The 13061-nt window shown below is 42.0% G+C and overlaps 1 protein-coding gene across 6 annotated transcripts in view; it reads right to left on the bottom strand.

Moving 5' to 3' along the window:
• The window catches only part of Cnot1 (CCR4-NOT transcription complex subunit 1), an 80026-nt gene extending 71164 nt beyond the window's left edge, over window positions 1-8862 (bottom strand). For 4 of the 6 annotated variants that reach the window (XM_076838737.2, XM_076838735.2, XM_076838736.2 and 1 more), the window contains exon 1: window positions 8708-8857. The gene's annotated coding sequence lies outside the window, so the exon portion shown is untranslated. Of the gene's footprint in view, window positions 1-6514; window positions 6715-8707 lie in introns of all 6 variants that reach the window. The other 2 variants (XM_076838734.2, XM_076838738.2) reach the window with 2 other exon arrangements.
• Between the last annotated feature and the right edge of the window lie 4199 nt (window positions 8863-13061).

Raw genomic sequence — 13061 nt, forward strand, 5'->3', positions numbered from 1 at the left:
GAATGTAGATAACCCCTTAGTCCCCAATACCACAGAAAGAAAAAGGAAAATAACAAAGGAGGAAACTGAAAAATTAACTTTCCACAGACAAACCAAAAACTAGATTAACTGAGCATGATGGTGCACACCTGTAATCACAGCATCTTGGAAGGCTAACAGATCAGTTTGAGGCCAGCCTCAGAAACTGAGGTAGGCCAGTCTTAGAAAGACCCTGTCTAAAAAAACAAAACAAAAAAAACGGTCTGGGAATGTAATAACTCAGCACCATGGGAAAAAAAATTAAGTTAGTGAAGTTTTACATATTCCAAGATTCTCTATGTAAAATCCCAATCTATGGATGTTACATGGCTTTACTATAGAGAAAAAGAATTAACATGGATGGCCAGAGACTACTGTACTTTTATAAAGGTTCATGAGGTTGTCCCTTGGCTGGTGTGGGAGAACTTGGATTTCTGACAATTCCCTAGAACTAATAAGAGTAACTCACTGTGCTTAACTTGTATTGCCAAAATGTAGCTTAATATAAACATCAACATTTCCTTTGGGAGGATGGAATTTTGTTATGTGGTAGGTAGAGAGTACCTACATAACTATTACTGAGTAACAATCCTAGGCAGAGTCTTTTTTTGGTTGCTGTTATTCTACTGATACTGGGGATTGAACCAAGAGGTGCTTGCTTCACCACTAAGCTATACTCTCAGCCCTTTTATTTAATTTTTTATTTTAAGACAGGGTCTCACTAAATTGCTGAGGCTAGACTTGTGATATTCCTGCTCTCCCAAGTCACTAATATTACTCTCCTAAGTCACTAATAAGTCAGCAACCAAGTGAGTTTCTAGGCAACTTAGGGAAATCTTGTCTCAAAAAATACAGAGGGCTGGGGATTTGGCTCAGTGATAAAGCACCTCTGGTTTCAACCTCTAGTACCAAAAAAAAAAAAAAGTTTCGCTATTACACAATATTTAACACACATAGGATGCATCAATTCTTTGCTGGGAGGAATTAAGTTCATTTCCACTGGAAGAAGACACTTGGAAGCACGAGCCTGGTACCTTCCAGGTTTTACCCTATACATCTTTTCCCTTTGCTGATTTCCCTTTTGCATAACAGCCCTGAGTACAACTATATGCTCCTGGACCGCCAACAAAACGTCATCTGGGCAAGTAGCCAAGATAAAATATTTTCTGGAGGTAACAGGAACCAAACTATAGATTTCCTCTCTAGTACGTACAAAATTTTGGATTTTATGACAAAGACAATCCTGAAACTATTTTGAATGGTTTCAGTATTTTAAGGAATAGATTATAGCATACATTGGCTAGATGCTCACCAAATCTCTTTTTTCTTCATGGGTAAAGAACTAGACTAGCAGAGTATAGTGGTACACACCTGACTGGCTACTCAGGAGGTTGAGGCAGGTTCCAAGTTCAAAGACAGCCTCAGCAACGTAGCAAGATGCTGCCTCAAAATAAAATATAAAAAGGGGTGGGGTTGGTGGTTAAGTGCCCCAGGGTTCAATATGTGGTACCAAAGGAGGGATGCACCTGGAGATGTAGTTCTGTGGTATAATGCCTTAAAGTTCAATCCCCAGTACAACCAAAAAAAACAAAAAAAAGAGAGAGAGAGTGACTATATTTCTCAGATTCTTTACACTGATGTGGCAAATGTGATTTAGCTCTAGCCACTGAGACAATACCAAAAATCATCTGTCATTTCTAGAATTGGCTCATAAAACAACCTACTTATGAACCTTTTGTTCTTTTACCATCTGCCAGTTAACACTACAAAATTAAAAAGCCTGGGTTCCTGAACTACTACACAGAAAGCAACTTATTGAACTTCTTCAAGGAAAGTTATTTGGGGAAAAAATACATTTCTATTTTGTTAAAGCAGGTGACATCTTGGGGCTTTTTGTTATGTTGGGGTTATTATTAGACCTATTTTGCCAAGTAACAGACAACACAAAAAGGTAAACATTTTAAGAACTTTTTATTTTTTTGCAGTACTAGTACCAGGGCCTTGTACATGCTAGGCAGGCAAGCACTCTACCACTGAACTACAGCCCCAATCATTCTTTTATTTTTACTGGAAATACTGAGCTACCTCCCCCCTTTTGGGGGGTACTGGAGACTGAACCCAGGGGCACTTTACCACTGATCTACATCCCCAGCCCTTCTTATTTTTTGAGACAGAGTCTCGCTAAATTGCTAAGTTACAGAGCCAGGCCTTGAACTTGTCATCCTGTCTCAGCCTCCCAAGTCACTGGGACTGTAAGTACATGCCACTGCACCTGGCACCTTTTTTTTTTTTTTTTTTAAATTGAGACAGGTTGTAGGTAAATTGCCCAAGCTGGCCTTGAACTTGCCACCCTCCTGCAAATCCTAAGAAGCTGGGATTATAGGAGTATGCCACTGTGCCCAGCTAGACTGTTTGTTTGTTTTTAAGTACTGGGGATCTAACCCAGGGCATTTTACCACTAAGCCACATTCCCAGCCCTTTGTATTTTTTATTTTAAGACAAGGTCTCATCAAGTTGCTGAGTGTCTTGTTAAGTTGCTGAAGCTGGAACCTGCGATCCTCTTTTCTCAGCCTCCTGAGTCACTGGGATTATAGGTATGGGCCACTGTGTCCAGCTAAATTCTTCATCATTAAAAACTGAAGAAGTTGGACTGGGGATGTGGCTCAAGTGGTAACGCACTCGCCTGGTATGCGTGCGGCCCGGGTTCGATCCTCAGCACCACATACAAAGATGTGTCCGCTGAAAACTAAAAAATACATATTAAAAATTCTCTCTTTAAAAAAAAAACAAAAAAAACACGGAAGAAGTGGTCCATGCACAGTGATTTACACCTATAAACCAGCTGCTCAAGTGGCTGAGGAAGGAGGATGGCAAGTTGAGGCCATACTGGGTAAATTATGAAGACCCTATCTCAAAATTAAAATTTAAAAAAGGGCTGGGAGTGTAGTTCAGTGGTAAAGCACTTACCCAGCATGTAAAAGGCCCTGGGTTCAACTTGTACTGCAATATTAATTAATTAATATTAATCAATACTGCAAATTAAAAAGAAAAGTAAACCAAAAAAAAAAATAAGCTAGAAGAGCAAGAATCACTCCAGAATCAGAAAGGAACCTAGTTCCCAATCTGGAATCAAGTATTCAGAAGCATCTTCCCAGTAGCATTTTTACAATTAAAAACGGATGAAGTACAGCCAGGCACAGTGGACAAGCCAGCAGCTCAGGAGGCTGAGGCAGAAGATTGAGAGTTCAAAACCAGCCTCAGCAACTTAGGTAGACCCTAAGCAACTTGGTGAGACCCAATCTCCAAATAAAGTATGAAAAGGGCTAGGGATGTCACCCCCTGAATAAGTTCCCCTGGTTCAATCCCCAATGCCAAAAACAAAACACAAAAAAAGGATTAAGGATGTGATATACATAAAAGTATACATAAACTATACATAAAAGTAACAATGGAGCTGAGTGTAGTGATGCAGGCCTGTAATCCCATCCATTTGGGAGTCTGAGATTGGAAGGATCACAACTTTGAGGCCAGCCCCAGCAATTTAGCAGGGCCCTAAGCAACTTTACAAGACCCTGTCTCAAAATAAAAAGGGCTGCGAATGTGACTCAGTGGTAAAGAAAGCATCCTTGGGTTAAATCCCCATTGCCAAAAGAAAAAATTAACAATAGCTAGGGATGCTTAGCATGCACAAGACCCTGAGTTCAATCCTCAGCACACACACAGATGGACTATACACTTATGCTTGAACTGCAATAAGGGATATTATTGGTAGAAGATGACATTACAGATAAAAGTAGCAAAGACCTATTTGGAAACCACGACAAAACAATCTTTTCACTATAATACAGTGTAGAATCCTGCCACAGACAGGGAGGTATCTGAAAGACTTTTGAACAGAGAAAGGATACTTTTGAAGCAATAATTTAAGAGGCATTTTGGCATAATATAAAGAATTAACTGAGCCAGGTGCAGTGATCCATGTCTGAAATCCCAGCAGCTAAGGAGAATAAGAGAATTCAAAACCAGCTTCGGCAATTTATCAAAGCACTAAGGCAGACCCTATCTCTGGATAAAATATATAAAAAGGGCTGGGGATGTGGCTTGTTGGTTAAGCGCCCCTGGGTTCAATTCCCAGAACGCATATACAAGTACGCGCACATACACGCACAAAAAGAAAAAAAAAAAACTATTCCTAGAATATTGAACTATTTACACCATATTCATGTAACTTAGGTAATAAAGAGAAACCTAATAACTATGGAGTAGATAACAGAACAACTATTCTTAACTTTTTTTTTTTTGTATGCTTGTTTGTTGGTGCTGGATATCAAACCCAGGGACTCATATATACTAGGTTAAGTGCTCTACCACTAAGCTATACCCCCAGTCCCAGTACAACTTTTATTTTTTGTGTATGTGCAATACCAGGGATTGAACCAGGTATACTTCACCAGTAGAATGCTTTGCCAGCGCTCCCTCCTTTCCCGCCCCCCCCAAGACAGGGTCTTGCTAATTGCCCACTCTGGCCTCAAACTAGCAATCCTCCAGCCTCAGCCTCCCAAGGTGCTGGGATTACAAGTGTGTACACTGCACACAACTATGACAACTATTTTGATAATGGTCAAATGAGGCATTATAATTTTTCCAAACCCACATACATAACATCGAGAGTAAAACCTAACAAACTATGGACTTTGAGAGATAATAATATGTCAATTTAGGTCCAACAATTGTAACAAATGTACCACCCTGTTGTTATGATTGTTTTAATGATAATGGGAGAAGCTATGAGTATGTGAGGGTAAGCAGTTCTAAGCAGTACGTAGGGTATTTCTGTACCTTCTGTCCAATTTTGCTGTGAATCTAAACACACCGTAAACAATAAAAACACTTAAAGTTTAGAAATTATGAATCAAAAATGACAAAACTTTCAAGCTAATTTTCAGAAAAAGAAAATGCTGAGATCATAATATGAAGCTTAAAAATACTCAAGATTCTTACAAAAACTGCTTTCATCCCATTTCCTATTTCATATAATTAGTCCAGCATCACCAAAAAAACCCCAACCAAAAATCACCTAGTTTTTTGGTACTGGGGATTGAACCGAAGGGCACTTAACCACTGAGCCACATCCCAGCCCTTTCTATTTTTTTTTTTTTTTTGAGACTCAGTCTCACTAAGTTGCTTAAGGCCTTGCTATGTTGCTGAGCTGGCTTTGAACTTGCAATCAATCCTCCTGCCTCAACCTCTTGAGTCACTGAGGCACCTGGGTACAGTTTAATGTCTCATTCACCATTTTAGGAATTTCATTCTAACGATAACAAAATTAAGCCACATATGTATCCTGGGAACCAGGGTTGTGGCTCAGTGGTAGAGTGCTTGCCTAGCATGCATGCATAAGGCACTGGGTTCAATCTCCGGCACCACATAAAAATTTAAAAAAAAAATAATAAAGTAAAGGTATTGTGTACATCTACAACTAAAAAAAAATTAAAAAAAAAAAAAGACATGTATCCTGCAAGTTAATGTTGAGCATTCCAAAATTTAAAAACTGCAATGTGCTCATTAAATCTGTACTGTTCTACATTCCCAAAGTCTGCAGTTCCTTCAAATCTCAACAAAGGATTTCAGATTGAGTCTGTACCTCTCGTTACTGCCTTCTCAAACAACACTTTTCAATGAATAATTCATATTATTCGCTTTGTTCATGCTCACTTTTTTTTTTATTGGTACTCACTATTCAACCCATGAGAACTTTACCACTGAGCTACACCCCCAGTCCTTTATAATTCTGAAACAGGATCTCACTAAATTGCTGAGGGTCTCACTGAATTGCTGAGGCTAACCTTGAATTTGCAATCTTCCTGCCTCAGCCTCCCAAATCATTGGGATTACAGGCATGTGCCAATGCTCCTAGCCATGCTTACAAATTTATAAGTAAAACATTACATTTGAAAAATAGGCAGGGCGTGGTGCTGCAAGATGCAAGAGGCTCAAGAGCCTGAGGCAGGAGGTCAGAGCCAGCCTTAGCAACTTAGCAAAGCCCTATCAACTTAGTGAGACACTGTCTCAAAAAATAAAAAGAACTGGGGATGTGGCTCAGAGGTTAAGCGCCCCTGGGTTCAATCCCCAGTACCCCCAAAAAAGAAAGAATATACAAAGTTCATAATATATAGTATTTCAAAATGGCAGACTAGTGCTTTCATTAACTTAAAAAGTATAATACTTTAGAAAAAGTTACACTACTAAGAGCAGGCTGAGGTTATAGCATAGTGGCAGAGTGCAAGCTTTAGCATAAGGCCCTGGGTTTGACTGCAGGACCCAAAAGGTGGAAAAAAAAATTTGCCTTCACAATTATCAAGTATAAATCCTCTTTCATGGAAGGTATCAAAGATCTGTTACCTAACACAATGAAATGATCAAGTTCATAAATTTAAGCTGGTTAAAAAGAAAGCTTCAAACAACTAGATCAGAATGTAACCAAAAACATACTTACCAAAAGCTACATGAAGGCATTTGAGATTAGGCTTTAAAGCATGTTTTGAAGAGATAGCAGGCATTTCCTTTACTGTCTTCACATAGTTTTGTTTTGTTTTTTAAATGGTTTAACCCAAAGTAAGGAGGATGTCATAGTATTTAGCTTGACAAGGTCCATTTAAAGAGATCAAGATTTAAACCGGGGTAGAAATTCAGAGACTAGAAAAAAAGAAAACTAAGCCAGGAATCCATTCAAGTGAGTTAGGAACCAAGAGCATTCCAGTTCTGTTCCACCATAATTCCAAAAATCTCTCCCTTAAAACTTCCAAGATAAGATATTAATGGTCAGGTCTTTGTGCTGAATTCTATACTTTTGTTTTCACTAAGAAGACTGGGACCCTTAATTGTTGAAAAGGAACCAACTCTCCAAACAAGTTTTATCAGTATGCCACCATTTCAGTGAAAGCACAACTAACCACCTAAAACTTCATGTATCATCAACCCATTTTCTCTTTAGACAAGGTAACAATTTGTAATGTCCTAAAACATGATTATTTAAACTGTTACCATATCTTATTAATCGCTAAATATTGTGCAGCCAATCTTTGAAAAGGCAGGAATCCCAACCTGGACTACACATTAGTGAAGTATCAAATCCACATGTCACTAAAAACAAATGTATTCTTATTTTTTGACCTACTTCTCAAATCTTTTACTTGACCTCCCTCATTTTTTTTAAGAATTCAAAGGGACTGACATGAGAGAAATGTGGTTTCTTAAAAAAAGTGCAATTACTCACTCGATTTTTTAAAAAATCCCCATGTAGTAACAGACAATTGAATTATAGAGAAACAGGCGGGAATATAAAGTATTGTTACCCGATTTTCAGGGAGAAAATCTCGGGGGTGGTGGCCAATGCCTGTAATCTCAGCTACTAAGGAGGCTTAGACAGGGGTATAGCAAGTTCAAAGCCAGTTTTGAAAATTAGTAAGACCCTATCTAAAATAAAGGGGAGAGCTGGGTTTATAGTGGGTAGTCCACCATTGAGTTACATCTCCAGTTCCTAAATAAATAGATATAACAAAGACTATTTACTAGATCCGAGAAAATGTGACATCTGGGGCTGGAGATGTAGCTCAGTGGTAGAGGGCTTCCTCGACACGCTAGGGGACCCTGGGTTTGAGTCCCAGCACCCGCCAAAAAAAAGGGGGGGGTGACATCTGATCAGTGACTTCAGGGGAAAAGTTCACTTCCCATATAAAGTTTATTTTAAATACAACACTTTCAAAACCACAAATATCAAGTGTTTGGCTGGTTGGTTTTTTAATATACAATGCACATTCTTCGCGGAGAAACTTCTATGAGCACAGGTGGGTGAATTTTGCAGAGGGGGTGGTACTGCAAAAGGTATCTGAGACCTGCAGCAAATCTCTCACCAGCCTTCCGGCCTAAGCGCTCATAACACTAGGAGGACACTTGCCCTGGGTGAGCAGAACGGCCACCACTGCACGGACATCGGGAAGAGTGGGTGGGGGCCAACTTCGGAGAAAGTGTAAGCAGTAGGGCGCGCGAGTGGAACAAAAACCTGTGGCTAGAAGTAATAAGGAAGTGCTCGCTCCCGCCCGCCCCTCCCACCCGCAGACACCCGAAACACCGGGGCTTGACAACGTGCTGGGGACGGAGGAGGGGGGCGAGTGGCTGCTCCGAGTACCGGGAAAAGAACTGGGAGCCTGCAACAACTCCAAACACGGTCCCCGCCGCCCAAGGAGGTAGGCCTCGGGGGCCGATGCCCACTGCACCCGTTCGGGAGCCCCAGAGAAAGGAGTTGAGGAACTTGTGGGGTCTGAAGAGGATACAACTGGAGCGAAGCGAGGCCCAAGGGCCCGAACTGCCGCCACCGCCATCCTCTAAACCTCCGAGCGCAAGCTGGGGGCCACCCCGGATCTCAACCCGCGCCCAGCCCTCAGCTTCCTGGAGCCTTTGCGCCGGCCTCTTCTCTGAAGAGTGCAAAGCCTCCGCGAGCCGTGGGGAGAGAGCCCGCCCTGTCCCGCCTCGCTCCACTTCCCGGTCCCGGTGGTCCCTCTTTCCTCGGAGCTCCGGGAAACGCTTCCAATGGCCCCAGGTCCACCCCCGATTCTTCTTCCCACCAGTACTCGCGTTCCGAGGCTGACACCGCCAGCCTACCCTAGCCCTTGATTCCAGCCCACCTCACCTCAGGCGGTTCCGGCGGCGCTGGACACAGGAAACTCCTGGGTCCCCGACTCCGGCTCTCCTCGACCCCCTCTTCGGTTAACTCCGCTTGTTTCTCTACAAAATGGCGCCGGAGGTCGCGCGCTCACGTCTCGGCCTTTCCCCTCCCCGTTCCCATTTCATCATTCGCTGCCCGCCTGAGGAGGGATGGCCCCAGCACCAGCCAATGACCGCACCCGGCCCCTGGCTCCCACCCAATCACCGACAAGTGCCCGCGGATTTAAACCAATCACACACTATCACTTGCATAAGTCGAGGAAGAAACCAGGCTTCTGCTAGCAACTACCAATCCAGGCTCCCACTTCGCGGGCTTTGGCCAATTGCGGTTCACCAGCCCCTAGGGACGGGAGTCGGAGTCCTCGCGCCTGCGCTCGAGGAGGGGGCCAATGGGAAGACACTGATAACTTCGATTTGGGGCTCCACGACTTCCCACCTGCCCTCGAGGTCTTCGACCAATGGGGGCATGGCGTTCCCTTTGAGAAACAAAAAATACAGGAGGGGACCCGTAACTCTTGGCTACTCAGCGCGGGAACTACTTTGAGTTAGAGTAAAGCAGTCCTCCTCCACTTTCCTTCCTCTTTCGAAACGTCACGGTCCAGTAGACTGCGGGGATTCCCAATGGAAATGGTTCCCTGACCTCATTTTCCTTTAGCGGGGAACACCAGCTAGGAGAAAGCAAGCCAGGCGCGTACTAGAGTTGGGGCTCTTGGCATCCTGGGATATGTAGTCACGCTTCCCGCCCCATTCCTGTCGCAAAAGTAACGCGTTTCATTCGTCACTGGCTGCGCCGTTTAGAAGCAGTGCATCCTGGGGAATGTAGTCTCGCAGGAGTCCACCTGGTCTTTGCTAGCTTTTCTTAAATGAGGGAACTTTCTCTTCTGGTTCTATTCAAGAAAAGAATCCTTGCAGAGAGGTAAAAACTCAAGCTCTTCTCCTTGCTCAAGCCCTGGACAGAAAAACGAAAAAGGATTTCAATGTCATTTGCTTTCAGTATAAAAGACATCTTTTGCTTGATTTGTATCTGTGTAAGATTTTATGAGTGAGAGGATGGAGAAGGAAGTGTGAACTGATTAGCACTTTTTCAAATAAACCAATTCTGCCCCCTCACTGCTGTCCTCAGGCTAGGCTCAGTAGCTCATCTTGTTTTATACTACTTTTTGTGCCTAAAACTTATTTTTTTTTTTAATTGTGGTAGGGAAAAAAAAAAATTGTAGAGCCGAGCGATTCCTGTAATCCCAGCTACTTGGGACACTGAGGCAGAAGGATCACTTGAGCTCAGGAATACAAGGGAAACAGCAAGACCCAAAATTGATTAATTGATGATTACCATCTTAATCATTCTAATGTATACCGTACAGCAGTGTTAACTTTATGCGCGTTGTCGTGCTACAGATCTCTAAAATTTTTCCATCTTGCAGAAAGTGAAACTGTGGGGAATGTGGCTCAGTAGCTAAATGCCCCTGGGTTCAATCCCCGGTACCAAAAACAAAAACAAAAACCTGAGGCCAACCTCAACAACTTAGTAAGGCCCTGAACAACTTAGACCCTGTCTCAAAAAATAAAAAGTAAAGGACTGGGGATGTAGCCTATTGTTAATAAATCCCCATTTCCCTTTTTCCTCAGCCCCTGGGATATCAGAATTATTCGTTTTATTTATTTCTTTTCAGGAACAGGACAGATTTATTTAGGAAAGAAGATACATATGAAAGGGAGAAGGCAGTTCATCTTGGGAGCGAGAAGCTTTTAGGGTAAATCAATGAATACACATATACAATACAAATGTGTGGACCATTTCTGGAAGGAAAAATAACCCATTTTTTTTTTATTTCAGTTGTTGTATATGTGGAATTTGTCTTTTTCTGACTGGCTTTTTTCACTTAGTATATTGTTTTGTTTCCTTTTGGTGCTGGGGTTGAACCCAGAGACATTTTACTACTGAGCTAAGTCCCCAGCCCTTTTATTTTTTATTTTGAGACACGGTCTGGCTAATTTGCTAAGGCTGGCCTTGAATTTGGGGTCCTCCGGCCTCAGCTTCTCAAGTCACTGGGATTACAGGTGTGTACCACCATGCCTGGCCACTTAGCATGATGCTGTAGAAACAGCAGGCCTGTAATCGAAGTAACTTGAGGGCTGAGGCAGCAGTATCCCAAATTCAAGGTCAACTTCAATAACTTAGAAAGGCCCTGAACAACTTAGACACTGTCTCAAAATAAAAAGAAAACAGGACTGGGGATGTAGCTCAGTGGCAAAGTGCCTCTGAGTTTAATTCAAGTATAAATAAATTAATTGATTAAAATAAATAAAGGGGGAAAGAGAGACTAAGGATGTAGCTTAGTGTTAGAACACTTGACTAGCATATTCCAGGCCCTGGGTTCAATGTGCAGTATCTGTAAAGAGAAAAAAGAAAAGAAAAAAAAAAAGTTAAACTGAACTAAAGCTGAGTTGCTTTCCTCTGCTTCAGCCTGTCTTTGCCAGGAAAAGGATCCGATGTAGCTTTACCCTTGTGCCCACTGGAGCTATGCCAATGTCGCTCCTAGGATTTGACATACCATGGGGACTCAGCCAAGTACCCTACCATAATAACCTGAAGATGGAAGTCCTTCAACTGTGTCAGAATGTTGGGTGGCTCCTTACTAGAAAGCTGAAAGACTTACAGAATGTTTACACATTAAAGGGATAGTGGAAATTACCTGGTGCACCTTTTCATTTTCTCTGAAAGACATAGCTGGAACTCACACCCAAATTATTTTATTGGAGACCTTCACAAAGGATCGATGCAATCACCTCTTAACTCAATAATTAAGTTCAAAAGTATTTAGTCATCTGTTAATTACTCATCTGGTTCCTTTCCTTGGCCTTTATTCCAGTCCTTCATTGTGCAATTAACTAGGCATCCCAGACTCTGAAGGAATTTTATAAAACTCTTTGCTTCTCAAAATAGTCTAGAGAGGGAAATGTAAGTGCCAGGAAACAAAAGCCTTATCCTATTGTTTAGGGAGAGGAGCAAAAAAAAAGATACCTAGAAGACAAAGAACCTTGAGTTATGTGCAAATTGAATAATAAAATAGGTAGAGGTGCTTAAAAGGTGAGCAGAGCACATGGCCTTATTATTTCATGATCTTGTTTTTCAATCCTATTTTTCAGATGAGTCTTAACTTCAGTTTACAGTAGGTTTTTTAATTTTAGTTGTTGATAGGCCATTATTTTATTCATTTATTTGTATGAGGTGCTGAGAATTGAATCCAGTGTCTCACATACATCAGGCAAGCACTCTACCACTGAGCCACAATCCCCCCAATTTACAGTAGTTCTGACTACCTAGGTAGCACTCCCTGTCTTAGTTGGGCACAGTGGGACATGCCTATAATCCCAGCAACTCCAGAGGCTGAAGCAGGAGGATGGCAAGTTCAAGGCCAGCCTCAGCAATTTAGCAAGTTCCTAAGCAACTTAGTGAGACCCTGTTTCAAAATAAAACATAAAAATGGGCCAGGGAAAGGACTCTCTGGCATATCCAAAACCTCCAGTGGTGAGCTAACTCTAAATCTTTGGAAAAGCAAAAATCAGAATAAGTAGTAATTAGCAAGTAATTTGAGGCCCTATGTTACCTATGGAATAAATGAGTCAAAAATTTCAAGGCTAGCAGAAAAGGGACGGGAAAGGAGAAATTTTGAGGAAGGATATTGGCCATATCATATTGTTATATACATATATATAACAGTATTTATACCTATAATGCACCAATAAAAATATGGAAAATGAATTTAAGTAAAAATGTAAGAAAATAAAAGAAAAAATTGCAAGGCTAGAAAAAAAGCCAGGAGAAATTTTGTTTTCTTCAGAATTCTTAAAAGAATAACCTCTCCCTATACCCCCAAATGTGGGCTGAACAGCCTACCCCAGTGGCCTGTTTTAAGGCCACACTGGCTGTGATGTGGAGAAAGGACTGACACCCCTCAGAGAAGCTGCTGGGAGACTAGCCAGGAAGCCACTGCAAGGAGTTCAGGGGAAGGGGGTCCGTGGGAATGGAAAGAACTGGAGTCACAGGAGATATGGGGGGTAAAACCATCAGACTTGATGGAGAAGCAATTGATGGAGAAGGAAAGATGAGAGGGAAGAACGAAGGGCTGCCTGCCACTCGTGCTTTTCCACGGAAAAGACAGAAAGATGGGAGGAGTCTGGGGACAGAGAATAGAAATTCAGTTTGGGGATGGAAGGCACCTGTGGTTCACCCAGGTAGAGGAGTTTGGAGGTCCCCATGGATTTAAAACTCTGGGAATTGGGGACAACAGAGTGACAGAATGATGTAGCAGCTGCCC

The sequence above is a fragment of the Callospermophilus lateralis genome, chromosome 18 (assembly GCF_048772815.1).
Source record: "Callospermophilus lateralis isolate mCalLat2 chromosome 18, mCalLat2.hap1, whole genome shotgun sequence".
In the NCBI taxonomy this organism is placed as follows: domain Eukaryota; kingdom Metazoa; phylum Chordata; class Mammalia; order Rodentia; family Sciuridae; genus Callospermophilus; species Callospermophilus lateralis.